Source organism: Heteronotia binoei, chromosome 1, assembly GCF_032191835.1.
Source record: "Heteronotia binoei isolate CCM8104 ecotype False Entrance Well chromosome 1, APGP_CSIRO_Hbin_v1, whole genome shotgun sequence".
NCBI lineage: Eukaryota > Metazoa > Chordata > Lepidosauria > Squamata > Gekkonidae > Heteronotia > Heteronotia binoei.
Window position 1 is genome coordinate 117223450 of NC_083223.1, and position 12950 is coordinate 117236399.

The 12950-nt window shown below is 38.4% G+C and overlaps 1 protein-coding gene across 3 annotated transcripts in view; it reads left to right on the forward strand.

The window, feature by feature from the left end:
• Positions 1-12950, forward strand: part of AKAP7 (A-kinase anchoring protein 7) — a 142413-nt gene that overhangs the window by 48135 nt on the left and 81328 nt on the right. The gene's annotated exons all lie outside the window — the stretch shown is intronic.

The window sequence follows — 12950 nt, forward strand, 5'->3', positions numbered from 1 at the left end:
ATTATAGTTGTGAACTTCAGAATTACCCATAACATAGGAACAAACAAAAGAGTAGCATTGTGACTCCAACAGTTGCTCCCAGAAGAAACCCTGGCAACTCCTCCAATTGTGACATTGTGCAGCAACACTTCTAGAGAATCCAGACAGGAAAGGTACCAGTCTAAATTGGAGGGCTAGGGATATAATGATCCATAAAATTGCTTTCCACATGCAGCATACAGGAACGATATCAGTTATATTATCTGAGGCCTCCATGTCCCTGCAGCTAAAAACTCCAGGATTTACTTCAAACCCAGAAATGAAATCCCCAGTAGCCCAAACATTACCAGCAGTGACCTACAAGCAACTCTTTCATTGGAGTGACGCAAGAGCTGAACTGAGAAGAAAGGAGTGGCATTCCAATTATGACACCCAGCTGACTCTGTAGCTCAGGGGTTAAAGATATGTAAGAAATCCTGCCATACATATAGAAAGATAAGAGCCCATTCCCCTGGCCTTTAGTCTCTCTGGGATTCTGAGAAGCCCAGACAACAATGGGTATAACATGGCACGTGAATTGTTTGTTGAGTCAGTGCAAGCAGAATAATCTTTAAAAGAAGTGGTAAGGGACCAGACAGATAAGGGACAATTAAAGTTATCAATGTAAGGGTGCCATTCAGCTTCTGGAGAGCCTATACCATGAGAACAGGGAAGACTGAAGTAGATTAACCCATGGTCTGATGATATAAGCCATTTTCCTGTGTGAAAGAGATGGTGAAGAGTCATCTGAGGCTCTCTACTTAGTCAGATGGAAATGTTTTAACTTGCTGCCTTTTTTGCTGGCATCACATTATGCCAACAACCATAGGATTCACATTATACTCCTCTCCCATCACAAGAGGCCCCCCCTCCCCGTCTGCTCATACTGGAGCATAAGGATTACACTGTTGGTAGCCTACTGCAACACAATTGAATCTCAGTATAGTCTTGTAACCAAGAAATACAAATATTTGAGTATCTTGGTTCTTTTTAGACTGCTACTGGCTGTTACAGCTTTCTGTATGTATGGCAGGATTTCTTACATACGGTATTTCATTAAAATTTTCCCTCCAACGTATACTCCCCAGTGAATCTGTGGAGAAGGTAGACAGTTTTCACAACGTTCAGCTGGTATGGCCAGAGGCAGGGTTGTTGAACTCATTTGTTATGAGGGCTGGATCCGACATAAATGAGACCTTATCGTGCCGGGCCATGTGTGTTATAAATTGTAATGCCAGGTAGTAGAGATATAAACTTTACAAAGGACACAAACTCAGTTAAAGATTTTTTTTAAAAAGCTTAAACCAAAACATGCTTAAAACATTAACACTTGTTGGTCTTAAAGGTGTTTTCTTTGTATCTCCCCCTGCGATCGAAGAAACTGGGCAAAGGAAGCTCTGCCTGTTTCCATCCCTCCCCAGGGGATGAGGAGGAACCTCAGCCAATAGAAAGAAGAGAGGCTTGGCTCAGTAGCTCTGCTGTACGATTGTGAAAGCCTGGCAAAGCAAGCTCTTCATCCCCCTTCCTCCCTAAGGGAGGAGCCTCAGCCAACGGAGAAAGTAGAGGTTTTGCTCTGTACTCCTGTGCAGTTGAGTAAGTCTAGCAAAACAAGCTGTGAAGGAAGCAAGAGAGAGGGAGAGTGACGCAGACAACAGCCAGTTGCTTGGGGGCCTGGTAGGAGCCCTCCAGGGGCCTGATTCGGCCCCCAGACCGCATATTTGACACCCCTGGCCAGAAGAATCCATTTAAAAGTATGTGATCTAGATCATATACAAACCTATATTTAAGCTGACAAACCTTTAAAGCCCTAATTTACTTTATCTGAAACCGTATGCACACAACGTACAGTGGGAGAACTGTAACCGTACTTTGAGAAGCACATTAGTGCAATCCTAAACAGAGTTACACCCTTTATTGAAGTCAGTGAGCTTAAAGGGGGTGTAATGCTATTTAGTGATCTGGAGAACCCCCTGTACTTATCCATGTCACAAGCTCCTTATCACTTCTCTGCATGATCAAGGGCTGTGATTTTGCCACCTTTCAAGTGGGTAGGTAACTTGCTAGGCATGATTATATTGTGAAATTACCCTCAATGTTGTAGAATTTGCTGCTTTTGGAGGAAGAAGTCTGTTGCCTAGCTGCATGAGAGAATGCTTCGGATTTGCCTCTTTCTGGTTAGGATGCTTGCCTTGAAACATTATTTATGCAAAAATAAGGGAAGTGGCCCTCTTCTCTGGATGGGGAATTTTATGCTCTAAAAATAAATGTGTTCAGTTCTGATGTGTACCTATAATTCTGATTGACAATGAAAAAAACCTATCAGGGGTTTGGATCTTTTTGCTTAATTACCTCCAAGCTGCTTGGTAGACTTAAAGTGCAGTCCTAAACAGAACCATATCGTACTAAGCCTGTTGAATTTAATGGGTTTATGCTGGCATTGTTAATCTCTGCTGCAGAGAATTTCTGATCTGGTAACTCTCATTCTCCTGAATGATTATGTTTATTAGAGCTCTGATCTTCATGTTTGAGTTATTCTGATCACTGACCCTGTTCATGCATTCATTACAATTTTAATGCCATCAGACTATGCCACATAGTTCCATTTAGAGCGGGCATGCTAGTAATATATTATGAGTTGCTATAGAGAGTCAAATTGCTGCATTTTGATGGTCCATATAAATCATACTTAAGCAATTACTAAACAGAAACTACAAAATATATTGTTTTCTCTGCACTTGAGTGTTTCATTAAGCTCAATCCTAGAGCGGTCTGATTCTGTTCATGCAGTAGCTTTGGCATAGTAATGAAGACTATCCAAATAACTTGTGATTGATTAAACTAAAGTGATCCTATGAACATGAAACTGTAGACAGTATTATATTGTTATAAAATAAGTTTTTATAATGAGAGTAATTCTGGTCAGAACACCTGCTTTTCTTGAATGCAGCAGAAGAGTTGACTGTTTGTCATAAAGTTGTTCTTACTTAAATTAGCCACACCCAGTGTTTTAACAAACGTTAAACATGTTTTTATTTTAATATGTACAGAAGTGCTAAAGATCAGTAAATGCCTTTTCAAAATGAATTCAGCTAAAATGTTGGAAAGCAGCTCTCTGGCCCTTTGTAACTGTATGAAATAAGCTCACACCACAGTAGCTAAAGCTGCATCCTGTGCAAAATGAGTGGGGGCTGGCTGGACAAGCTGTGGTCAGAATGAAGAGGAAAACTCCTTTGCACTTATATTTCCTGACCTGGACAAGTATGTATCCTCATTTCCCTCTCTTCCCTTTCCCCAAAGCATTTTGTGGGGTTCTCCTGAGGCTACATTCAGATTACAAATCAAGCTGATGTCGAGCATTAATGTGTACCACCCTTGTCTGTTGCCAGGCTCATATTTGCACCTTGCTCCTTCTTCTTCCAACTTTTCTCACCCAAAGTATGATAAAGAAATCTCTTTTAGAAACCAACAGTGTAGTCCAAAGCAAAGTTTCATCCTTATACACCCATTGATTTTCAGTGTACTTAGAAGGATGTGACTCTGTTAAGTATTAAACTTTAACTATTTACAGTGTACTAAAATGGGCACACAGCTTAACCAGAAGTAGTTTTCCTGCAAGCTAGGATTCCTAACCGGTTTTTAATCCAGGTTTAAAATCCTAGGCTGTTGAGGGGGAATCAACTCTGGTTTAGCTGCAAGCCTACTTGCAAACTAACTAGCTGGAGTTAGTTTTAAATAAAGAACCCTTCATTGTAGTCTGTGCAAGAAGGGAAAGGCGGAATGAGGTGTGTATATAAATAAACGAAGCCTAATCAGGCTTAAGTTGTGACATCAGATGTGATACCTAAATGCATCCTGTGTGAATTTGCAAGAGCAACAGTGATGAGAGTGAAGGATTCCAATCCAGTGCTCTGCTTCCACTGCAGTGAAATTTACAATTGGGTTCTGTGCTGGGCATGCCCCATATGTCTGGGATTCCAAATTTAGATCTAGTTTGAAGAAATGGGCCAGAATAAAACCAAGAGCAGAAAACCTTCAATGCATCATTTCTTGAAAGAGGTTTAACAAAAAGATCTCAGTGCTGAATAAATGTCTATGGTTTGTCATTGTCCTTTAAACTATCCACCGAATTCCAGCCATTTTTTGGAAAGGTTTCCTTAGACATTTTTAGAGGCAGTGAATGATCTTTTGTCCTCCGAGGAATGTGGAATCATACCATGCCTGAACATTGTGTGACTCATATTAGTGCTTTTTTCCAAGTTGCAAAGGCCATTGCTATCTCAGTTATCTTTTGCTTAGCTCAATATAGCACACAAGGATTTCCATTTATCTCTTTCCTAGCCCTGTGACAATTGAAGAGTCCATTTTTCTCCTGGCAGGAATTAGAAGATGGTTGAAAACACCAGGCTCTTAAAATATTGTTTATTTTTAGCTCATTCTTCCTCAGTTTTATCACAAGAAACTCAGGGACACATGCACAGTCTCTACTCTTGTCTTCAAAACAATGCTGTGAGGTAGGTTGGGGAGAGGGAAAGAGATTGTCCTGAGGTCACCTAGGAAATTCCATGGCCCAGCAAGGATTTGAACCTGGACCTTCAACCCTCTATCCACTGACTGCATTGTTTTTTGGTAAGACTTTCTGGAAACAGAAGAAATACTGCAGTTCAGTCTTTGGTAAAAATATTGTCAGTTTGTGGCTTCTGTAATGGTCATTCTCTCTCTCACACACACACACACACACACACACACACTTCTTTCATTCTAGTTTTATTCTTCAAAGCCTGTAGGTGATAGCAACTTTACTAGCACATTTGAGCAGAAATTTAATGTACATGTCATATTTCTTTACTGATTGTTGCGTGATAGAAGTTTTATTAATTTCTTTGAAATATTGGGAAGACAGATGTGTTGTTAAAAGTCTAATCCTAGACAGGTCTACTCAGAATCCTGTGTAGGTTAGTTGATGGAGCTTATTATCAGGAAAGTATTTTTAGGATTTCATTGTTAGTCATCTTCCAGTACGTAGTAGTTGGATCAGGATAAGCAGAAGAATGGTAGACTCCTACAGTGATTTTTTCCTGTTTGGATGGGCACAGCATTGCTGGCTGTTGAATGAGCCAAATCACACTTACATTTTTGTTGTGTGTGTGTGAAGGGTGATCCTCCCCCCGGTGCCTTCAATTTTTCTAACATTATTGCCTTTTCCAGTGAGTCTTGCTTTCTCATGATGTGGCCAAAGTACAATAGCTTCAGTTTGATTCATTTTAGCTTCTAGGGAGAATTCAGACTGATTTGATCTAGAACCTAATTGCTTACAGTCCATGGTATCAATAAAACTCTCCCACAACACCATGTTTCAAAGTAATCAATTTTCTTCCTGTCAGCTTTTTTCATTGCACAGCTTCCACATCCATACATAGTAATGGGGAATACTATGGCGTAAGTAATCTTACACGTCTTTACACTTAAGGATCTTTTCTAGCTCCTTCATGGCTGCCCTTCTCAATCTCAATCTCCTTCTGATTTCTTGGTTGCAGTCTCCCTTTTGCTTGATGATGGAACCAAGGAATAGAAATTTTTTTAACAATTTCAGTTTCTTCATCATCAGCCTTAAAGTTGTCTTCTTGATGTTAATCTGCAATCCTGCTTTGGCACTTTCTGTTTAACCTTCAGCAGGAGTCATTTCAGGTCTTCAGCTGTTTTTCTGCCAGTAACAGGGTGCTGCCTGCATATCTCAAATTGTTAATGTTCCTTCCTCTGATTTCACTCTCCCTTCATATAAATCTAATCCAGTTTTCCTAACACCATGTTCTGCATATAGATTGAAGAGACAGGGAGATAAAATACATAATTGTTTGACAATTATGTCAAATTGTCGGATGGAAACCTTTCAATTTCTCCATAGTCTGTCTTAACAGTAGTCTCTTGTCCAGAGTATATGTTGTGCACCCAAAGAATCAGAGATCGTTTCTTTTAAAACCAACCATAGCTTTTCATAACCCACACAAGTGAAAAGCTTTGCTGTAATCCATAAAACACGAACTGATTTTCTTCTGAAATTCTCTCCTATGCTCCAGTAATCAACATAAATTTGCAGTATGATCTCTAGTGCCTCTTCCTTTTTTGAATCCATCTTGAATGTCTGGCATTTCTTATTCTGATGTAAGATGTGAGCATCACTTTATTCATGTGAGAAATTAATGCTTTGGTTCCGATAACTGCTGCCATCTTTGATGTCTCCTTTTTAAAAAAATTGGAATGTAGATTGAGCATTTTCAGTCTGTGGGCCATTATTTTGTTGTCTATATTTGTTGGCATCTTCTAATTAAGATTTTGATGGATTCCTGGTTTGGAATAGCTCTACTGATATCTCATCTTGATGATTTGTTCCTCCCAGTTGCTTTCCATGCAGCTTTTGCTTCACTTTCTAAAACTGTAGGTTCTTCTTTGAAAATTTCTTCTTGGAAGGAATCTATGATTCTTTCTTCTCATTACTATAGTTCTTCAGTGTATTGCTCCCATCTTTTCTTATGTTGTCCTACTCAGTTAATATATTTCCATGTTGATCTTTCAGCATGCCTACCTGTGCTTTAAATTTCCCTTTGATTTCTTTGATCTTGTGGAACAGATCTCTTTTTCTTTTTTTTTCTTTTCTATTTCTTTACGCTGGTTACTGACTGTACACCTGAGCTGTTGCATTTAGACTTTTGATTCTGTTTCTATCACCTTTTTCTTTTTCCTCTCCTCTTTTTTTAGCAATTAGAACAGTTTCATCAGTCACCCATCAAGGCTTTTCATTTCTTTTGGCTACAGGAGTAGTCTACACATTCTTCCTTGAAAATATCTCTGGTTTCAACCAGTAGTTCTCCTGGTTCATGTTCACTTGAGCTTGTAATGCTTTTTTGAACTTTTTTTGAACATGTTTTTTGAACTGTTTAGGAATGTTGTTTATAATTTGGCACTATGAATGTTTTTGTATTTTTGTTCAGAACACATTCATAGGTGGGTACAAAATGTGATATAACTGGCCTTTGTTGAGTCCTGTTTGTCTTATTTCTTTGGGTTATTTGTACCCTGCCTTTCCAGAATCTGCCCAAGACAAGTAATAAAAGAACAACAAACAATAAAAGATACAAACTGAAAAAAGTTCCTGATGACTGGGGGGGAGTGGTTGAGGAGCCCCTGCAACATGTTGTGATATCCTGCAGAACTCTTGACTCTGCTCCCCTTGCCAAACAGCCCAAGAAAGTAAACTGATTATAAATAATTTATTAATTTTTGTACAGCTCAAAGGCAAATTCTTGTAGTAATTAATAATTGGAAGAAGTGGAATCTGGAGGGGTCCTTGTAGAACCCAAGGGGTCCATGGAACCCTGTTTGAAAAACTGTCCTAACAATTGGAGAGTGCAAATGAGTTATGTCAGTCAGTTATGGATCCTATGCAGTAAGGTGGTTTGGTAACCATGCTACTCATTCCCTGGGAAGAATGACTGTTGTGATAGAACTGCTGCTTGCTGTCAGCTGTGTAGATACAGGAGGCTAAGCAGTAGTTGAGACTTATCCCTAGCTGTAAGACAGAAGAAACCAAAGTGGAGGCTTCTAACTTAACATATACATTTATCTTCACCAAGCTTCGTATGTGGTTTGGAGTGGAAGAAAACATAATCCATTAAGTTGGAAGCTACTTGGAAGGCCTTGTAATAAAGCACATAACTTACAATATTAACACAGCCCCCTTTTATGGCTGAAGCTTTTCTTTTGAGGAGTTTTCAGGTTTGTTTTCTTGGGCATGCTCTGTCCAGCTATTTCTAGCATTGAAACAATAAAGGATCCTGCTGTTCCAACTTAGGAACATTCATTTACTCCTCCAGTATTTTTTTTTCCTTTTGCACAATGCAAAGCAGCCTCTTATAAAAATTCTTTTTTTAGGAGTTCCTTTTTTCATAACTTAATAGCTTATTAGATAGATCCAGGTGGGCAGCTGTATTGGTCTGAAGCAGTAGGATAAAGCAAGAGTCAAGTTGTACCTTTAAGATCAACAAAGTTTTATTCAGAATGTACACTTTCGTGGGCTCTAAGCACACTTCATCAGACAGTAGTATGGAATGGGTTAAAATGAGGTCATAGGTTTCTCAGAGGTTTGATTTAAATGTGTAACACATATAAACGTAATTCTAGCTTGCCATTAGAAAAAAGAATATATTAAAATATAGCGGAAGATGGGTTGGTATGTGTAATGAGATAAACAGCCAGCATCCCTATTTGAGTATGTAAGTACAAAGAACATTATTCTGATACACTATTCTAAAAGAGAATTTCTTAACCCAGAGACTGAACAACAAAAACATTACAACAGACTCTCATTTATTGTACTTCACACCCAGGATACTTAATGGGTTTAGTACATGGACATCAATTTGCTTTATATTACCCTTCAGTTGTTGTTTCAGCCCAGTTAATACTTTTAATCTGCTAAAAACATTTCCATGACTCTGCATACTAATTCACTGCCCACTTTCTCTATATTTAGGACTGCTTGCCATTCTATACTGTGTGTCGATTAAGTGTGCTTAGAGCACACAAAAGCTTACATTCTGAATAAAACTTTGTTGGTCTTAAAGGTGCAACTTGACTCTTGCTTTATTAATAACTTATTAGCATTAATTTACCCCTGGTGATTTCTTTATAGAGTCTTCAATTTTTTAATTGGCGAGACATCCTTTACCTTTAATCTTTGGCGAGACATCCTTTACCTCACTGGCCCTCTGCTCAGAATTTACCTATAACCTTAGCCTACAATAGGGAGCCCACTCTACTTGTCTTCTTCGGTGCAGGTAACCTTCATTGTTTTCACTGTATATTTTCTTCCCTGCTTTTTCTCCACTTTTGCTCAGCATTCTTCTTTTTTCTCTTTCTCCATTTATCTCCTTCATTCTCTTTTTTATGTAACATCCTTTGAATGGTGATTATGATGCTGTGATGTGATTGAGAGTTTTCCTACCTCTGCTACAATTCATTTGTCACCGCTTGTGAGTGTGCCACATATTTTCTGTTCAGCATTGCTGGGGAAAGAGGGGGAATGTGGTATAGCCAGACACTCTCTGATTCTAACCTAAGATTGTGCCAAATAATGCTATAAACTTCAAATTAATCCTTCTGCTTTGTAAGATGAGTTTTAGGTTTGCCTGTTTTCCAAAGGACTCTGGAGAAAGAACAACACAACATAAAACAGAAACAGTGGCAGGAAATTGCAAATCTTAAAGCTAGCCAGCAGACTCTTTGAATCTAATGAACAAATTTAATTAGACAACAATCTAATGCAGTATTCTACATGGCACTGTCAGCATCTGGGTTTTCTAGAGCAGTCTGTGCATAATTCTTGGCTGCAGGCCTCTGAACTGGTTCACATAGAAGTAAAAGTTCAGATTCAGGGGCTATGGTATTTAAGAAATCTCTTTAATTACTACACAAAGTAGATAAGTTGAGTACATTTAGAATTTTGTCATTATCAACTGGATGTAATGTAATTAATGCAGAACAAGAAGTGTTCAGAAGAAGTAAGTCTTTCTTATGTTCTTATTAATCAGTTTGGATCACTTTCTGGCATAGATCAACACAAGACAACAAGATCAGTGTCAGATGAGATTATGTGGCATTTTGGGAGGTGCCAGTTTGAATTAAATGAACTTATTAGAAAAGGCCATTGTACCACTGGTTTTCTTCAACTTTTGTGAACATTTTGTTTCTTTTAGTAGTTCATTGTTACGGCAAGTACAGAATGCCTGGAAGCAAATAACTCATTAACTGAATTCAGAATGGTGAGAGTTTTACTAAAATGATTTATTGCATATAAGCTTCGTTATGTAAACTGATAGCACAACACAAAATGTATTTATTTCTCCTAGGCATCACAGGATCCAAGGTAGATAACAACAATTTCAGAAAGTACAGAATAATTTAATAAAACAAGACTCAAAACAATTTATGGCCCAATCAGTAGAGTTTCCCCCCTCTGGAAGAACTCTGTTTTGCAGCCTCACTGGAAGGGCTGGAGAGTAACAGGAATCTTGAAAATTTGATGCCTACCATCTGCTTTATGACCCTTGCCTTTCCTAGCAAATTAAATTTGTCATGCAGGGCTGGCTTACTGGATCTGAAAAGTAGTTAATGCCACCTTAAGAAGAGGGGGTGATAACAGGTTAGGGGTATGCCCATTACTGAAGAAGCTCACTCTGAACCCAGATCTCTAATCATTATACACCGGTCTCAAATGTTCCATTCTTGAGTAAGGTGATTAATAGGTGGTGGTTGGACAATTTAAAACATCTTTTCCAGGTTTCCTCTTGAGTTCTCTGGAACAACTGTTTTGCAGCCTGGATAAGGCAAATTGTTTAAATCCTCTGGTTTTAGGTATAGTTATGGGAATGAAACACCATTGGTCACACTGGTGGATGACATGCACTGGGAGATGGCCTAAGGGAGTGCAGCTCTGTTGATTCTCCTGGATCTCTCAGTGGCTTTTGATTTCATTGATCATGGTAGCCTTTGGACTGCTTTTCTAAGCTGAGATTGGGGGGGCACCATTTTGCAATGGTTCTGGTCCTATCTGGAGGGTAGGCTTCAGAAGGTGGTGCTGGGGAACTGCTGCTCAGCCCGTTGGCCTCTGGAGTCCTGCAAGACTGCACCTTGTTCCTTGTGCTCTTTAACATCTACACAAAACTGCAGTGTGAGGTCATTTGGAGATTTAGGCTGGGTTGTTATCAATATATGGATGACACTTAGCTCTATCTCATGGTTCTGGGTGATCTCAGGAAGGCTGTAGAAACCCAGAAACAGTGTCTGGAGGGAGTTTTAGAATGGAGGTGAGCTGATAAGCAGAAGTTTAGTCCTGACAAGATAGAAGTGCCACTGGTGGCCACTGAGTCTGACCTGGAATTTATTGTGTTGCTCATTCTGGCTGGGTTGCACTCCTTGACGTTTGTGGATGCTTTTGGACTCAGTCCTACTGCTGAATAAATAGGTAGCAGTTCTGGCCAAGTGTACCTTTTTCCAGCTTCAACTAGTTAGCTAACCATGGTCTTTTCTGGACAGAAAAGTACTGGCCACTGTGGTACATGCCCTGGTTATATATAGATTCAATATCTGCAATGGGTTTTATGTGGGGCTACCCTCAAGAGGTATTTGGAGCAGAATGTTGCAGCCAGGATACTGTCTGAAGTAGGTCATAAGGACCATATCACTCCAGTCTTGGCTTATCTGTACTAGCTCCAGTTTGTTTCTAGGCACAATTCAAGGTGCTGGTATTGAACTTTAAAGCGCTACATTAGTTTGGAACCAACATACCTGAAGGATTGCCCACGCCATTATGAACCTACCAAATCACTGTGGTCATCTTCCAATGCCTTGCTTCGGGGTTTCTTGCTTTCTGAAATTAGGCAGGTGGCAACCTGCGAGAGGGTGGTCTTAATCATGGGAACAAAACTCTGTCCCTGAGGGAGACTCATCTGTCCCCTTCTGTTGCCATCTTCCATCAGTGAGTAAAGACTTTTTTGTTTGGGTTGGCATTCCTTCAGTGATCTCTCCTTACTTCTCTGTGTTTTAATTGTTCTGTTTATATTTATATTTATGTTTATATTTATATATATTGCTTTGTTTTAACAGTGTGTTTTTGTTGGTTTTAATTGTTTTAATATGATTTTATTATGTGTATTTCTAATTTGTTAGCTGTCTTGGTAGCCATTATGAGAGCAGAAAGGTGCGGTATGAATTTTGTTTTAAAACTGATTGTTTTATTGTTTATGTGATTGTTTTATTGTTTTAATATTTGTTTACTGTCTATTTTATGCTGTTAGTCGCCTTGAGTCTGTATGGAATGGGCGAGATATAAATATAACGTAAATAAATAAAATAACAAGGAAAAATGTTTTGCATTCTCAAAAGTTTTCTAGTTCTGGTATAATGGGAAATTATGATTTAGACAAAATCTGAAATCTTTAATTGAGTTCAAGCATCTGCATGAAGGAGGGATAGGAAGAAAGAAGGATGGCATGAACTCTGTCCTGAGCATCAAGCCATGTTACATCTGAATCACGTACACACACAGAGAGCTCTGAAATACACAGCAGTTTGGCAGCTTGTGTAGCTTGACAGTGATGCTACTTTCAGTAAATATATTTCATAACTTTCTTCTTTGGATTTGATTTACGCTATTTTAGTTCTAGAATTATTACAAAGTTATCAAATTTCCATTGATTTCACCATGTCGGCATGTTTCAAAAGCGGAAATATATTTATCACAATGCCAAATAAAAAATTAGCAGAATATTTCCACTTGGGTTTAAATGATGTCTCAACTTCAAGCTGCTATTTTTTTTCTTTCATCTAGAGATATATATGTTCTTTGAGGCTGGCATTTTGTATTAATAAAACAGAGTAGAAATGGAGCAACTCAGGAATCTTTCCTATTATGTATTTTATGATATTATGAGCATGCATACTTCAGTGCGTTTTTACACAACAGATGGAATATTAAATATATTCATGACTATAATGAGACATGTCATTGAGTAAATGGGTTCTGCAGGTTTACATTCTGCTGGGAGAAGAGTGACCAAAAATGTGTCTGGCCAGAAGATTAATAATTAAAATGAATGAAAGCAGGTTTAGCAGCAAAATTCTAATAGTGGTGATTGGTATTAAGAAAGGTTATAGAAAGTTGAAGTGTTAAGGGTGAAAGGTTTCCATTGAAACTTACAATATAGTTATTCTGTTAAATGACTCAATGCTTATATAGCATTAATTATGGGTGTACAGTAGTAAGGAATATCACTATTATTACAATTAATACTGAAGTATTACTATTTAAAACATAAACTTACGTTATGCAGTCTGTTGGCTTAATTCTAAGAAACAAATTGATTCCTGATGGCATTTAA